This window comes from Plecotus auritus, assembly GCF_963455305.1.
Source record: "Plecotus auritus genome assembly, chromosome: 8".
Lineage (NCBI taxonomy): Eukaryota > Metazoa > Chordata > Mammalia > Chiroptera > Vespertilionidae > Plecotus > Plecotus auritus.
In genome coordinates, this window is record NC_137782.1 from 37,511,601 (window position 1) to 37,533,886 (window position 22,286).

Sequence of the window (22,286 nt, forward strand, 5' to 3'; positions counted from 1 at the left end):
TCTGCTGGTTCAGTCAATTTGGATATTAAGGTTTTATTATTTAGGATAGATAAAGAAATATTACGTCAAATAAGAATAAGAGTTTATACATTTTCATACATATAATATTAATAAATGTATATGTATTATTTGTATATGCGTTATATATATTTAAAATATCTTATAAAGGTTCAAGGTTTCCACATTATTAGGATATTAATGCTTCTCATTCTTAGTCTGACAGTAATATTTTCTCTAAGTCAAATTTGTTCATCATGAAAAAATAACCAAAAAAACAAAGGCAGCAGAGAGCCTTTTATAATGAAGGAATAATCTCGTGATGGAGAAAGTGAGAGCTGCAAAGTGCCAATCACGGGAGGCTGCAGCCTGTTGGGGACCAAGGCAGGCTGTGCTGCGGTTGTGTTTCTCAGTGTGGGGCTCCCTCTTGAAGCTGCTTGTAATAACTTGCCTGAACAGATGTAGCCACTTCAGGTCATTGGAAACGTGTCAGCTCCGGAAGGTGATCCTCAAGGTGTCCTGACTTGCTGCCCCTTGCTCAGGGGAAGCCTTTTTTGAGCCAATGTAACCCCTGGGACCTTGAAAGGAAAAACAAGACAAAAGAAAGCAAGAGATAAGTAGCCCTGGGTTCTGGAGGCAGAACGAACCGGTAAACAGCAGAAACCTTCAGTGTGTGGTTAGGCCCGCATTTGTATTTTAAATGGTATAAACTTCTGACATCATTTAAAACAGGAGAGTTTCTGAGAGCCAGAAATGTTGCCCACATTCTTGCTTTCTTGTCTTTGGTCACTGGACTTCATAGAGGGTCTTATGCCTTACAATTTTGCCCAGGCTTTTTGAGAATGAGTGAAGGAGCATCCATAATTCCAGGTTGATATTGGCATAACCATAGAGGACATTAGCATTTAATTGTGCTGAGGGCTCAAAACGTCACAAGACCCTCTTCTCTAGGAATTTGGAGTCACATATAAAGTAATGGAGAGTCACACACAGAGGATCACTGATAAAGAAATATTAAGTCAAATAAGAATAAGAGCTTACACATTTCCATAAAATACTGCTCATGAGGATATGGTTTAAGGACAAAAGGTAAGAGTGTACAGAATTCCAGGTGGTGGTTGTGGGGGAAGGGAATGTTGGCTTTTCTTAATTCAAATGGAGAGCTTATGGGAAAGATAAGATGTCAGGTGTGTCTATGTGGATGAGAGATTATTGGACTCCTCGGATATGATGGAAATTTCAGGCATCCGGCTACTTTATACAACAAACAGGAATCACAGGACATTTATGTTTGTTTAAGGAAAGCTGTTGTGTGTCTTATGTATGTGTGTATCCCTCACAGCAAGTAAATGTGCTCAGTAAATGTCATTAGCTTGATCAATAGACTTTGGTTTGTTTTGTTTTTTTTTGGTTGTTTTTTTTTTGGTGAATGAGTTTAATAGGAAATTTACTTACAGAAATGCAGTCCTGGGTGGCAGCAAGTCTTTCATATCTCCACATCTTTTACCCCCTAGACCACCCATTTTTATTCCCACTCAGACATGAACCTATGAGCTAGGAAAGGAATGTGTAGGTGATCAAGGGAAACAAAGAGAGTGGATACTGGGAGGCTCTGGCACCGAGGAGAGCTAAGAGTTAGCTAACTTCAGGGGCGTCTTGGCCCAGAGGAAGCATCAGTGGAAATTCTGTGATTAGCCCAAAGCCTCTGTACACATTCCAGAGTCCACCCAGGGGATGTGGAGGGGTTCAAAGAAACTGGTTCATTCACTCAGAAATTAAGCTGGTGGATTAGCTTCAAGATGGCATCAGTTCTGTCATCATAGGCCTATAGTCTATTCCATTGATCTATCTGTTTTTATTCCAGTACCATACTGGATAAGTTTTGATTATTGTAGCTTTATAATGCAGTTTGGAATCAAGGAGCGTGATACCTCCCACTTTATTCTTTTATTTTTTTAATTATTTCTTTATTGATTAAGGTATCAGATATTTGTCCTTACCCCCCCATTCCCATCCCAAACCCCTCCCCACGCATGCCCCCACCCCCCTGTAGTCTGTGACCACTGGTTAAGCTTATATGCATGCATACAAGTCCTTTGGTTGATCTCTCCCCCTTACCCCCACCCTCTCTTTCCTTCCCTCTGAGGTTTGACAATCTGATCAATGCTTCCCTGTCTCCAGGTGTGCTTTTGTTCATCAGTTTATGTTGTTCATTATTTCCCCTAGATGAGTGAGATCATGTGATACTAGAAATACACTTATAAGAACCGAAAATGAGACAAGCAATAATGGTTATGCTGCGAGGCAAATGAATCAGTCTGTAGTGAGTTTCTTTTTGGGCCAACAGTTCTTTTGAGTCCCAATTTCAATGTCAAACAGTTCCTTATGTGTACATGTCAGCAATGATATTTCAGTTCTGGATGGTGGACAAATGGTGGTAATGCAGGTCCTACCCTCTCTAGTTTGGTCCTGGGCAACCTGCAGCGACGCACAGCTGCTGACTGCTAGTATGGCAAGGCGTCGTCAGCGTCTTCCATCTCTGGACTGTTTCTCTTCTGTCTTCATGGCTGGAGCAGTCCTGTCAATTCCTCTGTGTTGTAGGAATCCACATGGTCTTGGAGTTGTTTTCTGAAAATATACAAACATATTCTCGACCAAAAGTTAATAAAGGAATCCTTTCTATAAATATGACTTGGGATCCTTTTTCATTTTTTTGCCCAAATGATTTTCCTTTGGCTTGTTTTGACACCATATGTGTTTTTCATTGGTGTCTTGCTGTTAGCATTACAAATGAAAATTAATTTTCTAAAGTAAAAATTTTCTAGGTGTAATTTACTTACAGGATATTTTTCCTTACATGATATTCTTCTACTATCCCCCCTTTTTTGATTTAAATATTAGGAGGCTTTTGGAAACTTTATAATGTAGTCTTGATAGCTCTTAAATTTTAATTTTTTGCACTAAAATATGTCTGCTTTAGGTTCATTACATGTTACACAAATTTTACCATGAGATGAACTACCAATAAAAATTTTAGTTAACACTTTAGGAACAGCTTTTTGTCCAGTACCATTAATTTTTCTAGAATATTCACTTATTTCAATTAGCCAATTTAAATTAGTCTGAGAACTCGACTACTATTTTACTGTCAAATTTAATACTCTAACAACAATCTTATTTTACCCTGTAAATATTAGTGGAAAGGATTATTTGCCTTCTTGAGTAGGCCCTGAGCATTCCTGGTGCTGGGTTAGATTTAGATATCAAAAACCCATTTCCCCACACCATGGGTACAAGACAACTCAAACAAGTCTTGTTGCAGGGAGAGGGCAGCTGCTGTCGGCCAAGTCTCTGTCTGTTACCTGGGTCCCGATCTGAGCTGGGCATGGGAAATAAAGCAGCCATGGGGGCAGGAGACCTGCCTCAGAAGGGGTGAGGGTTCAGGCCCCCGCAAAGTTGGGGGGGTGAGGGTCTGTGCCCCACCTCTGTTGACCCCCAAGTTCTCTCCTGATGGCCCCTCTGCGACTGTGCCTGTCTTAGGTTGTTTCTTCCCTGAGGAATCTTACCCATCTCTGGCTAACCAGCCATCCTCCGGGCCCAAGCAGGGTGATGTGAGGTTCAGTTCTGTCTCCTTGGTAGCCTATGCCCCCATGGCATCCAAGCTCAGCACCTGTTTTGGGATCCCCTCGCCTGCTGGCGGGGCCCCGGCACTAATCACATATCTTGGGGAACCCAGATTTCTTCTCCAGGGAGGGCGTAGCTCACCCCACTGGGAGAGAGACAGATCCATGGTACCAGCCACCATGAAGCTTCAACCTCACTATGAACAGAAAGCACAGGCAACAGCTGTGGGCAATTGGATTGTGAGAAGAGGGTCCCTCTTGGCCAAAAGGGCAAGAGGGGCCAATATAGAATGCTCAGGTGCCTTCCCAGGGGGCCCTCTACACAGTGGAAGGGTTTAAATCCTTTCATGTCCTTTTAAAATTGCTGCCAGACAGTCAAAGAATTAGTTTGTAAGTTTTTTTGGGATAATTGTACATTTTGCTGTTGTAATTCTAAAATATCAAGAGATGAGATACCTTTGTCTCCAAGCACCAAAAAGATTATTTTTTGATTCCCAAGGGTGCAAGGTACTATTATAGGTAATGGGGGTAATACAAATCTGGGAAAAATTATAATGACATTGTAGAATAATATCATGTAAGGATATTCTTTGCTCTAGGCCATGGCAATTCCAATACAAACTGGTTGTCAATTTCTTTTTGTATAGACAAGGTCTTAGTTACATTTTCTGCACCTCTCCCAGGAGCAAGTAGTGATAGTCCCTTCCTTTGGTGTCCACGCAAGCCAGAAACCTCTCTTTAATTTTACACACAAAAGAGCAGTGGTTTGATTTTGTGTCATACAAAAAGGAAGCTGGGTGGCTGTGTAATTATACTTCCTTGCCCCACTCTTGGTCCTCCTGGATGACCAAGGTGTTTGGTATTATTGGTGACTACATTAGGTGGGGGATCAGCCCACGTAAGGGCTCTTACCCATGAAGGGTCAGGGTTAGTCTCTCTTTCTGTAAGTATTTCCAAAATACTTCCCCATTTTCCCCAGGTAATATTACCGTACAGCTGATGACTGCTAACATGGCAAGAAAGGCGTTCTCAGGCGTTCTTGGAGTTCTGGTTACCTCACAATTTCTTTACTATTTTTATTTTTACTTTTATTTTTTTATTATTTTTATTATTATTTTTTTACATATGTGTCCTTATTCCCCCATTCCTCTCCACCCCCCACTCATGCCCCACCCTCTGTTGTCTGCGTCCATTGATTAGGCTCAATATGCATGCACACAAGTCCCTTGGTTGATCTCCCCCCCTTACTCCCACCAACCCCCTCCTTCCCTGAGGTTTGAGGTTCTGATCGACGTTTCTCAGTCTCTGGATCTGTTCTTGTTCATCAGCCTATGCCGTTCATTATATTTCACAAATGAGTGAAATCATGTGATATTCATCTTTCTCTGTCTGGCTTATTTCACTTAGCATAATGCTCTCCATCTCCATCCATGTTGTTGCAAACAGTAGGAACTCCTTTTTTACCACAGCGTAGTATTCCATTGTGCAGATGTACCACCATTTTTCAATCCACTCATCTGCCGATGGGCATTTAGGCTGTTTCCAAATCTTAGCTATGGTGAATTGTGCTGCTATGAAAATAGGGGTGCATATATCCTTTCTAGTTTCTTGGGATATATTCCTAGAAGTGGGATTACTGGGTCAAATGGGAGTTCCACTTTTAGTTTTTTGAGGAAACTCCATACTGTTCTCCACAGTGGCTGCACCAGTCTGCATTCCCACGAGCAGTGCAAGAGTTCCTTTTTCTCTGCATCCTCACCAACACTTGTTGTTTGTTGATTTGTTGATGATAGCCATTCTGACAGGTGTAAGTTGGTACCGCATTGTTGTTTTGATTTGCATCTCTCTGATGATTAGTGATTTTGAGCAGGTTTTCATATGTCTCTTGGCCTTCCTTCTGTCTTCTTTCGAAAAGTGTCTATTTAGATAAGTTGCCCATTTTATGATTGGGTTGTTTATCTTCTTTTTTTTAAGTTGTATGAGTTCTCTGTAAATGTTGGAGATTAAACCCTTATTGTTGATATCATTGGCAAATATGTTCTCCCATGCAGTGGGCTTTCTTGTTGTTTTGTTGATGGTTTCTTTTGCTGTGCAAAAGCTTTTTATTTTGATGTAGTCCCATTTGTTTATTTTCTCTTTAGTTTCCATTGCCCTAGGAGCAGTATCAGTGAAGAAGTTCCTTCGGCATATGTCTGAGATTTTTCTGCCTGTGGATTCCTCTAGTATTTTTATGGTTTCCCGTCTTATGTTTAAGTCCTTTATCCGTTTTGAGTTTATTTTTGTGTATGGTGAAAGTTGGTGATCTAGTTTCATTTTTTTGCATGTATCTGTCCAATTTTCCCAACACCATTTATTGAAGAGACTGTCTTGACTCCATTGTATGTTCATGCCTCCTTTGTCAAATATTAATTGGGCATAGTGGTTTGGGTCGATTTCTGGGTTCTCTATTCTATTCCATTGATCTTATGTCTGTTCTTGTGCCAGTACCAGGCTGTTTTAAGAACAGTGGCTTTGTAATACAGCTTGATATCTGGTATTGAGATCCCACCTACTTTGTTCTTCTTTCTCAGGATTGCTGCAGCTATTTGGGGTCTTTTTTTACTCCAGATGAATTTTTGGAAAGTTCGTTGTAGGTCTGTGAAATATGCCGTAGGTATTTTAATGGGAAGTGCATTGAATTTATAGATTGCTTTGGGTAGTATGGACGTTTTGATGATGTTGATTCTCCCAATCCATGAACATGGTATGTTCTTCCATCTCTTTATGTCTTCCTCTATCTCTTTTTTCAGTGTCGTGTAGTTTTCCACATATAGGTCTTTTACCTCCTTAGTTAAGCTTATTCCTAGGTATCTTAATTTTTTTGGTGCAATGGTAATTGGGATTGCTATTTTAGTCTCTCTTTCTGTAAGTTCATTATTGGTGTATAGAAATGCCATAAATTTCTTGGTGTTAATTTTGTATCCTGCTACATTGCCGAATTCATTTATTAAGTCTAATAATTTTTTGATGGAGTCTTTAGGGTTTTCTATGTACAGTATCATGTCATCTGCGAATAAGGACACTTTTACTTCTTCTTTTCCAATTTGGATGCATTTTATTTCTTCTTCTTGTCTGATCACAATGGCTAGTACTTCCAGTACTATGTTGAACAGGAGTGGTGAGAGTGGGCATCCCTGTCTTGTTCCTGTTCTTAGGGGAAATGGTTTTAGTTTTTGCCCATTGAGTATGATGTTGGCTGTAGATTTTTCATATATGGCTTTTATTATGTTGAGGTATGATCCTTCTATTCCCACCTTGCTGAGAGTTTTTATCAAGAAAGGGTGTTGGATTTTGTCAAATGCTTTTTCTGCATTAATTGACATGACTATATGATTTTTATCTCTTAATTTCTTTATGTGATGTATCACGTTTATTGATTTGCAAATATTGTACCATCCTTGCATCCCCGGGATAAATCCTGCTTGGTCATGGTGTATGATCTTTCTGTTGTACTGCTGGATTTGATTTGCTAGAATTTTGTTGAGGATTTTGGCATCTATGTTCATGAGGAATATTGGCCTGTAATTCTCTTTCATTGTGTTATCTTTATCTGGTTTTGGTATTAGGTTGATGCTGGCTTCATAGAATGAGCTTGGAAGTGTTCCTTCCTCTTGAATTTTCTGGAATAGTCTGAGGAGGATAGGTTTTAGTTCTTCCTTGAATGTTTGGTAAAACTCCCCTGTGAAGCCATCTGGCCCCGGGCTTTTGTTTGCTGGAAGCTTTTTGATGACTGCTTCAATTTCTTCCACAGTTATCAGCCTATTCAGATATTTAGAATATTCCTGAGTAAGTTTTGGAATATTGTATTTTTCTAGGAATGTGTCCATTTCTTCCAGGTTGTCTAGTTTGTTAGAATAGAGTTGTTCATAGTATATTTTTTAACAATGCTTTGTATTTCTGTGGGGTCTGTTGTTATTTCACCTCTTTCATTTCTGATTTTGTTTATTTGGGTCCTCTCTCCTTGCTTCTTGGTGAGCCTGGCTAGAGTTTCATCAATCTTGTTTATCCTTTCGAAGATCCAGCTCCTGGTTTCATTGATCTTTTGTATTGTTTTTTTGGTCTCTATGTCATTCATTTCTGCTCTGATCTTTATTATTTCTTTCCTTCTGCTCACTGTGGGCTTTTCTTGTTGCTCTCTTTCTAATTCTTTGAGTTGTTGAGTTAGATGATCTATTACCATTTTTCTTGTTTTTTGAGGTAGGCCCGTAGAGCTATAAACTTCCCTCTCAGGACTGCTTTCATTGTGTCCCATAGGATTTGCAATGTTGTGTTTTTATTGTCATTAGTGTCCAGGATGTTTTTAATTTCTTCTTTGATCCCATTGATCACCCAATCATTGTTTAGTAGCATGCTATTCAGCATCCAAGTGTTTGAATTTTTTGGATTATTTTTATTGTAGTTTATTTCTAATATTATACCATTGTGGTCTGAGAAAATGCTTGATATGATTTCAATCTTTTTGAATTTGGGGAGACTTTGCTTGTGACCCAATATGTGGTCTATTTTTGAAAATGTCCCTTGTGTACTTGAGAAGAACATATATTCCGTGGCTTTGGGGTGAAATGCTCTGAAGATGTCAATTAGGTCTATCTGATCTAGTGTCATTTAGAATTCCTGTTTCTTTGCTGATTTTTTGTCTAGAGGATTTATCCTGTGATGTCAGTGGTGTATTAAAGTCTCCTACTATGATGGTATTGTTGTCAATCTCTCCCTTGATATCTTCCAGGAGATTTTTTATGTATTTGGGTGCTCCTGCATTGGGTGCATATATGTTTACAAGAGTTATATCTTCTTGTTGAATTGCTCCCTTTTAGTATTATGTAGTGACCTTCCTTATCTCTTATTATGGCCTTTACTTTGAGGTCTAGTTTATAAGTATCACAACCCCAGCTTTTTTCTCATTTCCATTTGCCTGAAAAATGTTTTTCCATCCCTTTGCTCTCAGTCTGTGTGAATCCTTTGCTCTGAGGTGGGTTTCTTGTAGACAGCAAATATATGGGTCATGTTTTCTTATCCATTCAGCTACCCTATGTCTTTTGATTGGTGCATTTAATCCATTTGCGTTTAATGTTATTATTGACAAAGTACATGTTTGTTATATTTTTCCTTAGTGTTTGTGTTTCTTCTTGCCTTTCTCTTTCTTCTTTTTACAGCAGTCCCTTTAGCATTTCTTGCATTGCTGGCTTGGTAGTGATAAACTCTCTTACCCTTTTTTCTCTGTGAAGCTCCTGATTCCACCTTCAATTTTGAATGATAGCCTTGCCGGGTATAGTATTCTTGAATTCAGTCCCTTGCTTTGGATCACTTTGTATATTTCATTCCATTCCCTTCTGGCCTGGTGTATTTCTGTTGAGAAATCAGTTGATATTCTGATAGGAGACCCCTTGTAAGTAACTTTATGTCTCTCTCTGGCAGCCTTTAAGATTCTTACTTTGTCATTGGTGTTCGCCAATCTAATTATGATGTGTCTTGGTGTCGGTCTTTTGGGGTTCAACTTGTTTGGGACTCTATGTACTTCTTGGACTTGCATAGTTTTTTTCTTGCCAATATCAGGGAAGTTTTCTGTCATTATTTCTTCAGACAGGTTTTCTCTTCCTCTCCTTCTGGTATCCCTATTAAGTGAATGTTGTTTCATTTTTGTTTTTGTTTTTAATATATTTTATTGATATTTTACAGAGAGGAAGGAAGAGGGATAGAGAGCTAGAAACATCGATGAGAGAGAAACATCGATCAGCTGCCTCCTGCACACCTCCCACTGGGGATGTGCCCACAACCAAGGTACATGCCCTTGACCGGAATTGAACCCTGGACCCTTCAGTCTGCAGGATGACGCTCTATCCACTGAGCCAAAATGGTTTCAGCTGTTGTTTCATTTTGTGTTGTCCCAAAGCTCCCTTAGGCTCTCCTCTTGTTTTTTAAGTCTTCTTTCCAATTGTTGCTGTGTTTGTGTGTTTTTTCCTACCTTGTCTTCTAATTCGCTGATGCGGTCCTCAGCGTCTTCTAGTCTACTCTTTAGGCCTTCCATTGTGTTCTTTATTGCAGCTATGTCATTCTTCATCTCCTCTTGGTTTCTTTTCATGTTGGTGACATTCTCATTCAGCTCCTTATAGTTTTCATTGAGTTGTGTGTATTTGTCATTGAGTTGTGTGCATTTGTCATCCATCCATTTAAATATCCTTATAACCATTACTCTGAATTCTATCTCTGATAAGCTGCTAGCCTCGAATTCATTTAACTCCCTTTCTGGTGGTTCCTCTTTTTCTTTCCTTTGGCGATTGCTTTTTTGTCTTCCCATCTTTTCCTGTAATGTTTTAATTGTAGATCCAATTGCTTTGCTACCCAGGTTCTTTTGGGGGTGGTGCTACTGGCATAATCTCTCAGTTTTCCTGGGCTTGTTAATCTAGTGTAGCTCCCTACTTGAGCTATTTGGGTTCTCTTGATGTAGGCCTGCGAGCTTGAGAGGCACAACTGCGGTGTCTAGAAGTCAGCCGCGTGGAGGGGAGTGTCCCAATTTTTGCTGTCTTGCATCCTTAATTGAAATCACACGTGCCCAGCAGGGACTCACAGTGGCACCCAGGAACCGTCTGTTGCGGTGATGGGGCTCACAGAGCCTGCTCTCTGGAAAGGCATGACAGTGGTGCCCATAGTTCTGCAGTATTGGGGTGGGCAGACCCAACTTTTGCTGTTGCACCTGTGGTGGAGAGGCGTTTACTCCCAGTGGCGGCTCACAGGAGCACCCACGGTACTTTTGCCAGCGAGGCACACTGAAGGACTCTGAAGTGCCCTGGCAGTGTAGCCTTGCAATTGAGGTGCCTGTGGGCCGGTATCCAGGGTGAGTGAATTCAAAACTTCTACTGCTGGGGGGGGGAGTGCGCCCCCACTTGTTCAATATCGCACCCAGGGAGAGCTCACAGTGGCTCCCACTAGCGCCCTGTGGGTAGATGGGCTCAGGGTGCCTGCCTGTTGGAACTTCGCCTGTGTGGAGGTGCGCTTGCTGGGTGCAGAGTTCTCATGCACTCTGAGGGGTCCTGGCACCGTGGTTGAGCCACTGGGGTGATTATGTGGGCAGTTATCCAGGAAGAGGGAATTCAGAATTTCTACTGAGGGGCTGCGCGCCCTTGTCTGTGCAGAATCATACCCTCAGGGGCTCTCAGCGGCTCCCAAGTGCTGCCTAAGGAGTGGAGTGCCCTGTGCGGCTGGAAACGTGCAAATGTGGCTGGAGACACGCAAATCCGGAGTTCTGCTGCTGGGGAGGGGGAGTTTGCACTTACTGCTGCCAAGCAGTGCTCCTTTGGAGGTGGAGGTCCCAGGGTCCGCGGGTCTGCAGCTGGGATAGCAGGTTTTTGGCTGGAGTGGCTGCTGGGTCCTGGGGCAGTTCCAAGGCCTGTCTGGTTGGTGGTGTTGATGAGTTCCTAAAAAAGGCCCTTCTCCCCTTCAAGATGGCATGGGCTCCATGCTGGAGTCCCGCCGTCCGGGGAGTGCCCGCAGCAGTGGTAGTCTCTCCTTGTCAAGGAGAGCCTGTCTGCCAGCCCCTGCTGCTCCTGAGAGATTTAACTTTCCCTCACTCACTCACACACACACCACGCAATCCACACACTCTCCTTTCATACCCTCACTCACTCACTTCCTCTCCCTCACCTCCAGCCCGCCAGCCGCCATCTTTTCTAAAATCTGATCAATAGACTTTGAAAAGGCTGAGGGGATGGCTTTAGGAGCCACGGTAAGAGAAAGTGGTGTTGATGAAAGTGCTAACTGTGCAAACATGCAGGGTAAGGTGTTGAGGAAAGGGAGCATTTTTCTCTGAAGGCTGGAATTGTGGCATGTGTAATAAAACGGACTTGTCACAGTGCAGATAGCATCTAGAAGCCTGGTGCAATTTTTCTGTTTTAGGTTGCAAGAGAGATCCTTCCAAGTTGGGGAAGAAAGAAATTTGGCAAGAAATAGGGAGTTGAATTCTTGTTTTGATGAAAGTGGCAAATGCTTCTGAATGATTAAATAAGAGTTTTGATGTTTTTACAAAAGTTGTGCAAAGTTTTCTAGAAACAGTACTATGGATCTTTTTCTTTGATGATGATGTTATAGTTTGGCACATTTGAAGTTTTATTCCAGATTTCTAAAGTAAGTGTGGCAAGGCAAATCTGTGAGATATGATTCTTTTATTGCTTATAACAACAGAGAAAAAAACTGCACTTAAATGATCAAATATGTCAAAACAAACTCCTTATAAAGAAGGATATTATTTTTAAATAGTAGCATAGTTCATAAAAATCTATCAAATCTATAATAATAAAAGCATAATATGCTAATTAGACCAGACAGCCAAACGACCTTCTGGACGTCCTTCTGGATGAAGCCGTAGCGGTGGGGGCTGAGGCAGAGGCGGTTAGGGGCGATCCGACAGGCAGGCAGAGTGGTTAGGGGTGATCAGGCAGGCAGGCAGAGTGGTTAGGGGCGATCAGGCAGGCAGGTAGGCAGTTAGGAGCCAGCGGTCCCAGATTGTGAGAGGGTGCAGGCCGGGCTGAGGGACCCGCCCCCATGTATGAATTTCGTGCACTGGGCCTCTAATAAACAAAATAAATTTGAGCCTAGTATAGCTAAATATGACTTAAATTAGTGATGGCATTATATATCAAATCTAGGTATTCATGATGAAATTCTAGTATTTTGATAAATAATCAGTTTTATTTTTATTGAAAGGAATAAGAATAAACTGAAGCAGAAATACATAGTTTAGATATTGATTATCCTCACTTTATTATCAAGTGCTATAGATTCAAATATATCTTATTGTGCTGTGTGTATATATATTATGAACATTAGATAGATTTTGAGTCAGAATGAACTCAGATTTTAGCATGCATAATAAAATAAAATTATTTCAGAACTCGTAATAACTTACAAATTATGACCCTGAAATAAATAAGTATGGCTATTTTTATACATTCTTACAAACCAGAAAACTCCTCCCCAAATATGTCAGGCTTAATTTTCTGCTCCATGGAGCACAGCTAGGAGGCTAGCAAAGCCCAGTGACATTTTCCACAGTGTGAGTTGCCAACCATTAGAAGCCTGTGGCAATGTTTAAATTTACAGCAAACAAGCTAACAATTGGTTGAAGAAAGTATTATGTAATTCGTTAACATCCCTTTCTGTAACCTTCACATCCCTATTGGAGAGAATCCTAAAGACAGAACCGGTGACTGTCTGCTAAGGTAGCATCTCCGTATAGCTATGAGCTGATATAGCCTTTATGCTCAGTTATTTTGGCTCTCCTCCCCATCCTTTGCTAAGCTTCTACGAAATGGATCATATTGGAGTGTGCTCACTTCAGTGTGTGTTAGAGCTGTGATTTCAGTGGTCATTATTTCTGCAGAGTGGCCTATATTAATTTCAAAGTCTCCTGGTGAGCATTAATTAGTAAGATAATTACATGGTGCTACTTGGCTTATAATACTTCAGTAATTAGATCCAACCTTCAAATGGAAACATTGGTAATGGCAATAGGAAGAGTTAAATTCGGAGGAACTGAGAAACTGTATTTATTCGATGAATACAGTAGAATAAAAGTCAAAAGAGGATCTCTATAAAATAATTTGTATGTTCAGATATCCTATTAAAGTTCTAGGAAAATGTGATTATCCAAATGATCAAATTGCAGCTCCTCATTTTCCCCCCTGGATCTGTAAATAACATTGTGTGTATGCACAGTAATATCTCATTTACCTGGAGATGGTATTGAATAGAAGGGTGATAAATAGATTTTCTAGATAATTGGAACACCATCCTAACTGCTAGATTTAATTTATTTTATTGTTTTGCTTTTCAAAAGTGACAGTGTATGTATTTCCCAGCTTTTTTCTATCAGAGTATGTTGATCATAATTGGATCTTTTCTTTTTGCCTTCAGGTTGTTACCCTATGGAATTTAGGAAAGCAGTATGTTTATGTCCAGCCATGTCACGTCCTGTAGGTAGTATAAGGGCTCATAGAAATCTTGATTATCTCAGATCAGTACTTATGTGACTAGTACTCACATTTCATATGTTGACTATGGATTTAGTTATATTATAATCCCCTTCCACACCAGAATGAGAAATCCTTAAGGAAAGGGACTGTATATTTGGTATGTTTTTTAAAATTGTTGACAGTATTACAGATGTCCCCCAATTTTCTCCTCCTTGGCCCTCCTATCCCCTGTCCTCCCCCAAGCCTTTACCATACTAATGTCTATGTCCATTGACTACGTATATAAATTCTTTGGTTAATCTCTTCCAGGCCTGCTGTCCCCTCCCCCACAAGATATGTCAGTCTGTTCTTTAAGTGAAATTTTCTCTCAGAGAAAATAAGCTCATGATTGCTGTTTAAAAGATTTCAGACTAATGCCCAGCCAGTGTGGCTCAGCAGTTGAGCATCAACCCAGGAACCAAGAGGTCACTGGTTCGATTCCTGGTCAGGGCACATGCCCACGTTGTAAGCTCAATCCTTCGTGTGGGGGGATGCAGGAGGCAGTTGATGGGTGATGTTTCTCTTTCATTGATGTTTCTTTCTCTCTATCCCTCTCCTTTCCTCTCTCTAAAAATCAATAAAACGTATTTTTAAAAAGTATTTCAAACTAAGGTATATTTATTTTAGTTTATTGATTGATGTTGAAAGAGATGAAAAAAATCTAAAAATTTTACAATATTCAAGGGAAATTGTGATTGTATTTATTTTTAATGTTGAGGAAAATTAAATACATTGGTTTGTATTAGAACCTTTATATAGTTCCAAATATTTTGTTAGTTTGGAAAATATCATGTGTAATTTAAAATTTTCTTTTTCTTCTAAAACAGTTAGGTACATTTAAATTAAAATCTTTTTCTGCCTTGGCCAGGTGGCTAAGCTGGTTGGAGTGTTGTCCCAGACAACAAAAGATTGTGGGTTAAATTCCTGGTCAAGGCACATACCTGGGTTGCAGGTTTGATCCCCGGTCAGGGTATGTTTGGGAGGCAACCGATAGATGTTTCATCTCACATCGATGTTTCTCTCTTTCTCTCTAAAAATCAATAAAAACATATCCTCGGGGGAGGATTAAAAATTTATTTTAAAAAATATTTTTTGAAGATATCCCAGAGTGCTGAACTTTACAGTATTCAATAACTAACATTTCCCTCCATGGTCTAGAGGAAAAATTAGTATTTATAATCAGTATTTATTAAAATCAGTATTTATAATAAAAGCCAGGTTGTTATCTTCTCTTATTCTACAAAGGCATAAACAGATAGTGAAAACATTCATTTTTCAGCAAAAAGATGAAGGCTAAAAAAACTTTGTATTTTTTCTGTTATTTTATGGAGAAAGGTATTCTCAGATATTAATACTTGGTTTTAATCGCATCCTTTGGAAACTCCGTCTGATAATGTGGCATGTTTAAACAATGTGAACTGAGACAAAAGAGTTCATTCAAGAAAGTATTTTTCTTCATTTCCACTGAATTATAACTATGTACAGTAAAGTGCATAAGGCTTAAGTGTAAAGCTTGGTGAACATGATGGGTGAATACACTGGTGTAACCCCCACTAATATAAAGATACAGAATGTTATCACCAGCCCAAATAACTCCCTTATCATGCCTCCTAATTGCCTCCTGATTAATCACTATAATGTTTTCCATTATAAATTAAATTAGTGTTGTCAGTTTTTTGAATTTTATGTAAATGGAATGATACAGTATGACCTCTTGATTTTTTTTTTTTTTTTTTTTTTTTTACTCCATATTATCTCTGTGGGATTGATCCATGTTTTAGGCAAAAAGAGTTGGTTCTTCTTTGTGGCTGTAGAGCAATCAATTTTGTAAATATAGCATAATTTATTAATCATTTCTATTATTGATGAACATTTGCCCTGTGGATGGGTTTTGGCTTTCGAAATAAAACAGGCATGAAGACTCTGCTGTATCTTTTGGTGCACATACATGGAGTGGAATCGTTGGCAAAAGCTCTTCTTTTATTCAGTTGTTTAGCTGCACAGTCTTTCAAAGTGATTGAACCAATTTATACTTGGACCAGGCACATATGAATCCTACTTTCTGTTATCTTTGTCAACACTAGGTATTACTGGTTTTCGTAATTTTAGTCATTTTTCTATTAGTTGTCTTGTTTTTACCTTTCATGTTAGTGTATGATCTCTCTGGCATTTTTTTAAAATGTTTGGATACAGTGTGATGAAGCGACCAACACATTTATTTTTCCAAAAGCTTTTTTAATTTAGCAGGCACCATTTATTCAAAAGACCCAATTTATTGTTTTTCCCACTTATTGATATGACATCTTTGTAATAAATTAGGCAGCCCCATAGGTGTGGGTGTATTTCTTGATTCTCTGTTCTGTATTATATATTATTGGCATAAAGTGTTTCTTAGACACTTTTATTTACTCTGGTGATGCCCTCATTTTCAGGTCGTATTGCTAAATTTTATTTTCCTTTTTGATCAGTCTTAGTAAGAGTCTTTAGAAACAATTTTGACATAGTTATTTTCATTATATATCTTTTTTTAACTTAATTGATTTCTGTACTTATTATTATTTATCTATTATCTTTGAATTTAGTTTGCGCTCCTATTTCTAGGGACTTTAAAATGTTTTTAAGCTTTCATTTTGAAATAAGTTGAGTTAGAAAACACAAACATTTTACAAAGTTTCTATAAACTCATTGCCAGCTTTACTAAATGTTGAGGTATTACATAACTGTGGCACAATTTTAAAATCATGAAATTAGTATTGAAACATTCTATAAAGATTCTTTAAATTTTGCAAATTATACCACAAATGGTTTTTTTTTTTTTTTTTAGTTTAAGATTAAATCCAGTATTACACATTGAATTTAGTTCTCATGTCTCTATTCTCCTTTGATTTGGGGAAGATCATTAGATTTTGTCTCTCTTCATGACCTTGACACTTTGGAAGAGTGCTAACCAGTTAATTTGCAGTGTCTCTCAATTTGGGTCTGTCTGATGTTTCTTCATTATTAAGTTCAGATTACTCATTTTTGGAAAGAATAAACCAGAAAAAAAAGATGTGACAAAAGTGTGTCATATTAGGAGAAACACGCATGATGTTGACATGTCTTATTCTTGGTGATGTTAAGCTTGAACACTTGATTGTGGTGAAGTCTGCCAGTTTTCCCCACTACAAACTTACATTTTTTCCTCTGCAGATAATAAGTATTTTGTGGGGGAGACAGTTTGAGACTATCCAGTTTTCTCATATACACTTGCCCACTCATTTTAGCCTCTATGAGTGATTCTTGCCTATGCAACAACTATTACTGGGATATTTGCAATATGTTAATTTTCTATTTGCATCATCCCTTCTGTCTTTATTAGTTGAATTCTCTGGCTGGTGGCTCAGTTGGTAAGAGCCCCCTCCTGTACACCAAAATGTTTGCAGTTCAATTCCCCTTCAGGGCACATGCTAAGTTGCAGGTTTGATCCCCAGTTGGGGCTCATATGGGAGGCAACCAACCAATATTTCTCTCTCACATTAATGTTTTTCTCTCTCTCTGCCTTCCTCTGTATCTAAAATCAATAAACATATCCTCAGGTGAGGATTTATAAAAATAAGCTGCTTTATTCTTATTTATTCATTCAAATACTTATTTTGGGGATGGAATCAAGAATATGTATTTTATTCCATGAGATGAAATTAATTATTGTTTGTTGTTCACTTTATTGTAGGTTTGGCCATTGGGAGCTCCTTCAGGCTGGCTCCTCTGTCTTTTTGACATATCATCAAATTTTGAGCATGACTGGCTGAAAGACAGTTCATTTGGTGTCATCTCCAGCTTAGATTGCTAGACATTTGAGTGTTATGAAGATGATTTATAGAAAGAGTAATTGCTTTGACTTTTCATTCTTTCTAAAGCCAAAGGTTGGCAGAGGTGCTGAGAAAAGCATCAGAGGTTGGGAATGCTGGATGAGTTATTCACATAATGAACAAAATTTACTCACTAAGTGAGCAATGTAGAATGCCCAAGATGGTGGTAGATGATAAGAGTGGGTAGAATGCAGTGAACTTCAGGGAGAATGGAGTTTCTGAAAGACACCAGTGTTGGAGATTATGGGATGTTTCTGAGCTGTGAGAAGCTGAACTGAAAGAAGAATCATTGCAGGAGAACATTCCAAGGGGTTTCCCAATAATTCCTCCCAGCAGTTCCCAAGTGAACGGTGGGAGTGGGGAGGAAAAGAGGGAAGGAGCACCAGTGAAGGGAGAGAGGGAAGGAGGGAAGGAAATCCTGCCTCTCCAGATTGAATGGGCTTTGAAAGGAGACTTCTTCCAGGTGAACATTACCACAGTTACCACATCTGGGAAATGGCAATAGCCTGGGGCTGATGGGTCACAGTGACAAGCCTGGAGGAGGCCTGGCATGATATAAGCATAACCAATGGACAGAGACAGCAGGGGAGTGAGGGCATGTTCGGGAGTGGGGTGGGGTGGGAGGGCAGTGGGGGATATGGACACATATGTAATACCTTAATCAATAAAAAAAGCATGAGGAGTAGGAATATCCCAATAGATAATTATCACTCCAAGTAGCCAAAGGCTCTGCAAAGATAATTGAAGGAAGAAAAAACAAATGTGATAACAAAAATAAGCAAACATGCTCATCATCATCAGGAAAAGCAAGTCACTATTAGTACAAATACCATATCCCAAGAAGACTGTCAATATACAGTATTATAAAAGTGTTTATTAATTTAGAAATTCTACTTCTGAGAGTGAAGCATAGTGATTAAGAATTCTGACATAAGAATGCAGATACTGGAGTTAGACTGGATTGAAGTCAGAGTTCTGTCACTTCATACCTAAATGGATTTCAACAAGTCATGAGGTTATTTTTGCCTCAGTATCCTAATCAGTAAAATGGGATTAATTATAGTAACTACCTTGTCAGGGTGTTGGATGAATTATTATATGTAAAGCAGTTAAAATAATATGCATGGCACATGGTAAGCACTGTATAAGACAGTGCTCATCGAGAATTTAAGAGTATCGGAATTTAGATTTTAGAAAGGTAATATGGGATATATTGGCTATATTATATAATGCTCCCCACTAGGTTCTGGGGCAGGACCCCATAATCAAGCCCATTAATATTTCTAATCTGAAGTATAAGAGTTTTCGTACTGTGTCATAAATGATGATGATAAGGTCAGATTCAGGTTTTCTTAATCTTAATCTTCAAGAGAGATTTGGGAGGGGTTTTCATACAAAGACATTTTAGATCTGCATTTCATAGTAATAAAAATATTAAAAGTTAAACTTTTATATAAAATGTGTATTGCTACTTTATTTAATAAAAAAAATGTTTATAAACTATTAAACCTGGAACTGTTTATATTATGTCATAAAATAAATAGGACACAATATTGTGTTATGTCTCCAGAAAAAAATAACTAACCATAGAAAAATAGTGTAGAAGAAAATATTCCATATTATTAGCAACAACTGTGATGATATGGTAGAATTATGATTACATATATTTATTTATTTTATACTATTTGCAGATTTTTAATAAAGATAATAAATTTATAATGAAAAAGTAATTTTTATCAACTTGACTTTGTGGTCTTAATCTATAAATTTGACTATAAGCAATTTGAAAAGTTGCCTTTTTTGTTAGTTATATTTTGACTAGAGGTCCGGTGCATGAAATTCGTGCACGGTGGTGTGTGTCCCTCAGCCCAGCCTGCACCCTCTCCAATCTGGGACCCCTCGAGGGATGTCCGACTGCCCATAAACGGGCAGTCGGACATCCCTCTCACAATCCAGGACTGCTGGTTCCCAACTGCTCGCCTGCCTGCCTTCCTGATTGCCCATAACTGCTTCTGCCTGCCAGCCTGATCACCACCTAACCACTCCCCTGCCAGCCTGATTGATGCCTAACTGCTCCCCTGCCAGCCTGTTTGCCCCTAACTGCCTTCCCCTGCAGGCCTGGTCACCTTTAACTGTCTTCCCCTGGAGGCCTGGTCACCCCTAACTGGCCTCCCCAGCAGGCTTGATCGCCCCCCAACTGCCCTCCCTTGCAGGCCTGGTTCCTCCCAACTGCCCTCCCCTGTAGGCCTGGTCACCCCTAACTTCCCTCCCCTGCAGGCCTGGTCACCCCTAACTGCCCTCCCCTGCAGGCCATGTGCCCCCACAACTGCTCTCCCCTGCAGGCCTGGGTCCCTCCCAACTGCCTTTCCCTGCAGGCCTGGTTGCCCCCAACTGCCCTCCCTTGCAGGCCCAGTCCCTCCCAACTGCCCTCCCCTGCTGGCCATCTTGTGGCAGTCATCTTGTGTCCACATGGGGGCAGGATCTTTGACAACATGGGGGCAGCTATCTTGTGTGTTGGAATGATGGTCAATCTGCATATTACTCTTTGATTAGATAGGATAGAGGCCTGGTGCACGGGTGGGGGCCAGCTGGTTTGCCCTGAAGGCTGTCCCAGATCAGGGTGGAGGTTCCCTTGGGGCGTGGGGTTGCCTGGGCGAGGGGCCTGTGGTGGTTTGCAGGCCGGCCACACCCCCTGGCGACCCAAGCGGAGGCCCTGGTATCTGGGGTTTATTTATCTTCTACAATTGAAACTTTGTAGCCTGGAGCGGAGCCAAGCCTTCTGCTTGCTCCTTGGCGGCAGCCATTTCTTTTGGGATTTATGTATCTTCTATAATTGAAACTTTGTAGCCTTAAGCTAGGCCTGGGCCAGCCAGGGTGTGCAGAAAGCTTGGCTTCCTCCATCGCTGGGGGCAATCCTAGCCTCCTGCTCTTTCCAGCTCCGTGGCTGCCGCCATTTCTGTTTGGGTTTATGTATCTTCTATCATTGAAACTTTGTAGCCTTGAGTGGAGGCCTAGGCCGGCAAGGGCAGGCAGAAAGCTTGGTTTCCTCCATTGCTGGGGAAACCCAAGCCTCCCTCCTGCTCTCTGTGGCCGTAGCCATCTTGGTTGGGTTTATTTGCATATTTGCTCCTGATTGGCTTGTGGGCGTGGCTTGTGGGTATAGCGGAGTGATGGTTAATTTGCATATTACTCTTTTATTAGATAGGATGGTGGTAAATGTCACTGTAAGTACTTTATGATAGAGAGGCAAATAGAGAAATTTCTTTGAATATTGTTTAAATTTGTTTCATGTGCTGAATTTTGCTGGCTAATTTCCATCTCAGTCACTCTATCTCTTAAAATTTAGTGTAAGTAAATGTAAGTCAAGTTTATAAAAGAAATAGTATGTATATCAACTCATATTTAAGAGTTAGATTTTTTGTGCTTGTTGTTTCTCTGTGAACAGTATCAAAATACAACAAATCACCCCTCTAGTACAAAAGTGTTCAGAAGTAGCAAGGACTTTGAAAAGCAGACAGACATAGTTTAAGTCCCAACTCTTCTCCTTTCTTGTTATTTGACTTTGGCAAATTACTAATTCCCTGAATCTCAGTTTTTTAACTTGTAAAACGGAAATAATATCCCATTTAAGGATCAAGTGAGATAATTTTTATAAAGCATCTAGGACTTTATATTGTACTAGAGGCCCGATGCATGAAATTCATGCAAGAGTAGGCCTTCACAGCCACAGGCAGCGACCTGGATCCCTCCCTCACAGCCACGGTGGCTTCCTCGATCGCATGGCTGCAGCCCTGGCTTTTTCCGGAAGGACCTCCAGTCTAATTAGCATATTATGCCTTTATTATTATAGATGCTCAATAAATGGGCATGCTCTCTGCCTCCTTTCCTAAGTTTTAACCAAGAACAGAAAAAAAATGTAGGGGAAGGAATAAAATATAGGGAAGCACTATTTATCAAGCACTGCCAAAAGTACTTAACTCATATTAATTTAATTATTCTTTTCACAGTTCTCTGCAGAGGGCCTACATAGCTTGTCCAAAGAACAAGCTATGCTCTTTGGCTGAGCGGTAACATTAGCTTGGTGATCTGAACAAGAGCCCATGCTCTTGATGACTTGACTAGCCTGCCTCTGAATTATGAGTTAAAGGATAGGAGTAAGGCTGCTATTCTTGTAGTTTAACATCTATACTAATAAAAGCCTATATGGCCCTCGTGCCCTCGTGCAATGCCCTCACATCATCACAAGATGGCTGTCCCCATATCATCACAAGATGGCCGCCACTAGATGGCTGGCAGGAGAGGGCAGTTGGGGGCGACCAGGTCAGCAGGGGAGCAGTTAGGCATCAATCAGGCTGGCAGGGGAGTGGTTAGGGGGCTATCAGGCTGGCAGGGGAGGGTAGTTGGGGGTGACCAGGCTGGCAGGGGAGCAGTTAGGCATCGATCAGGCTGGCAGGGGAGTGGTTAGGGGGCTATCAGGCTGGCAGGGGAGGGTAGTTGGGGGTGACCAGGCTGGCAGGGGAGCAGTTAGGCATCGATCAGGCCGGCAGGGGAGTGGTTAGGGGGAAATCAGGCTGGCAGGCAGAAGTGGTTAGGGGCAATCAGGCAGACAGGCAAGTGAATGGTTAGAAGTCAGCAGTCCTGGATTGTGAGAGGGATGACCAGATTGGAGAGGGTGCAGGCTGGGCTGAGGGACACCCCCCCCCCAAAGTGCATGAATTTTGTGCACCGGGCCTCTAGTGTATAAGTAATAGTGAAAAGTTAATGATGAAGCTTGG

The 22,286-nt window shown here is 40.4% G+C and overlaps 1 protein-coding gene across 5 annotated transcripts in view; it reads left to right on the forward strand.

The window, feature by feature from the left end:
- Positions 1-22,286, forward strand: part of DLGAP1 (DLG associated protein 1) — a gene marked incomplete at its 5' end in the record, with an annotated part of 693,962 nt that overhangs the window by 95,458 nt on the left and 576,218 nt on the right. The gene's annotated exons all lie outside the window — the stretch shown is intronic.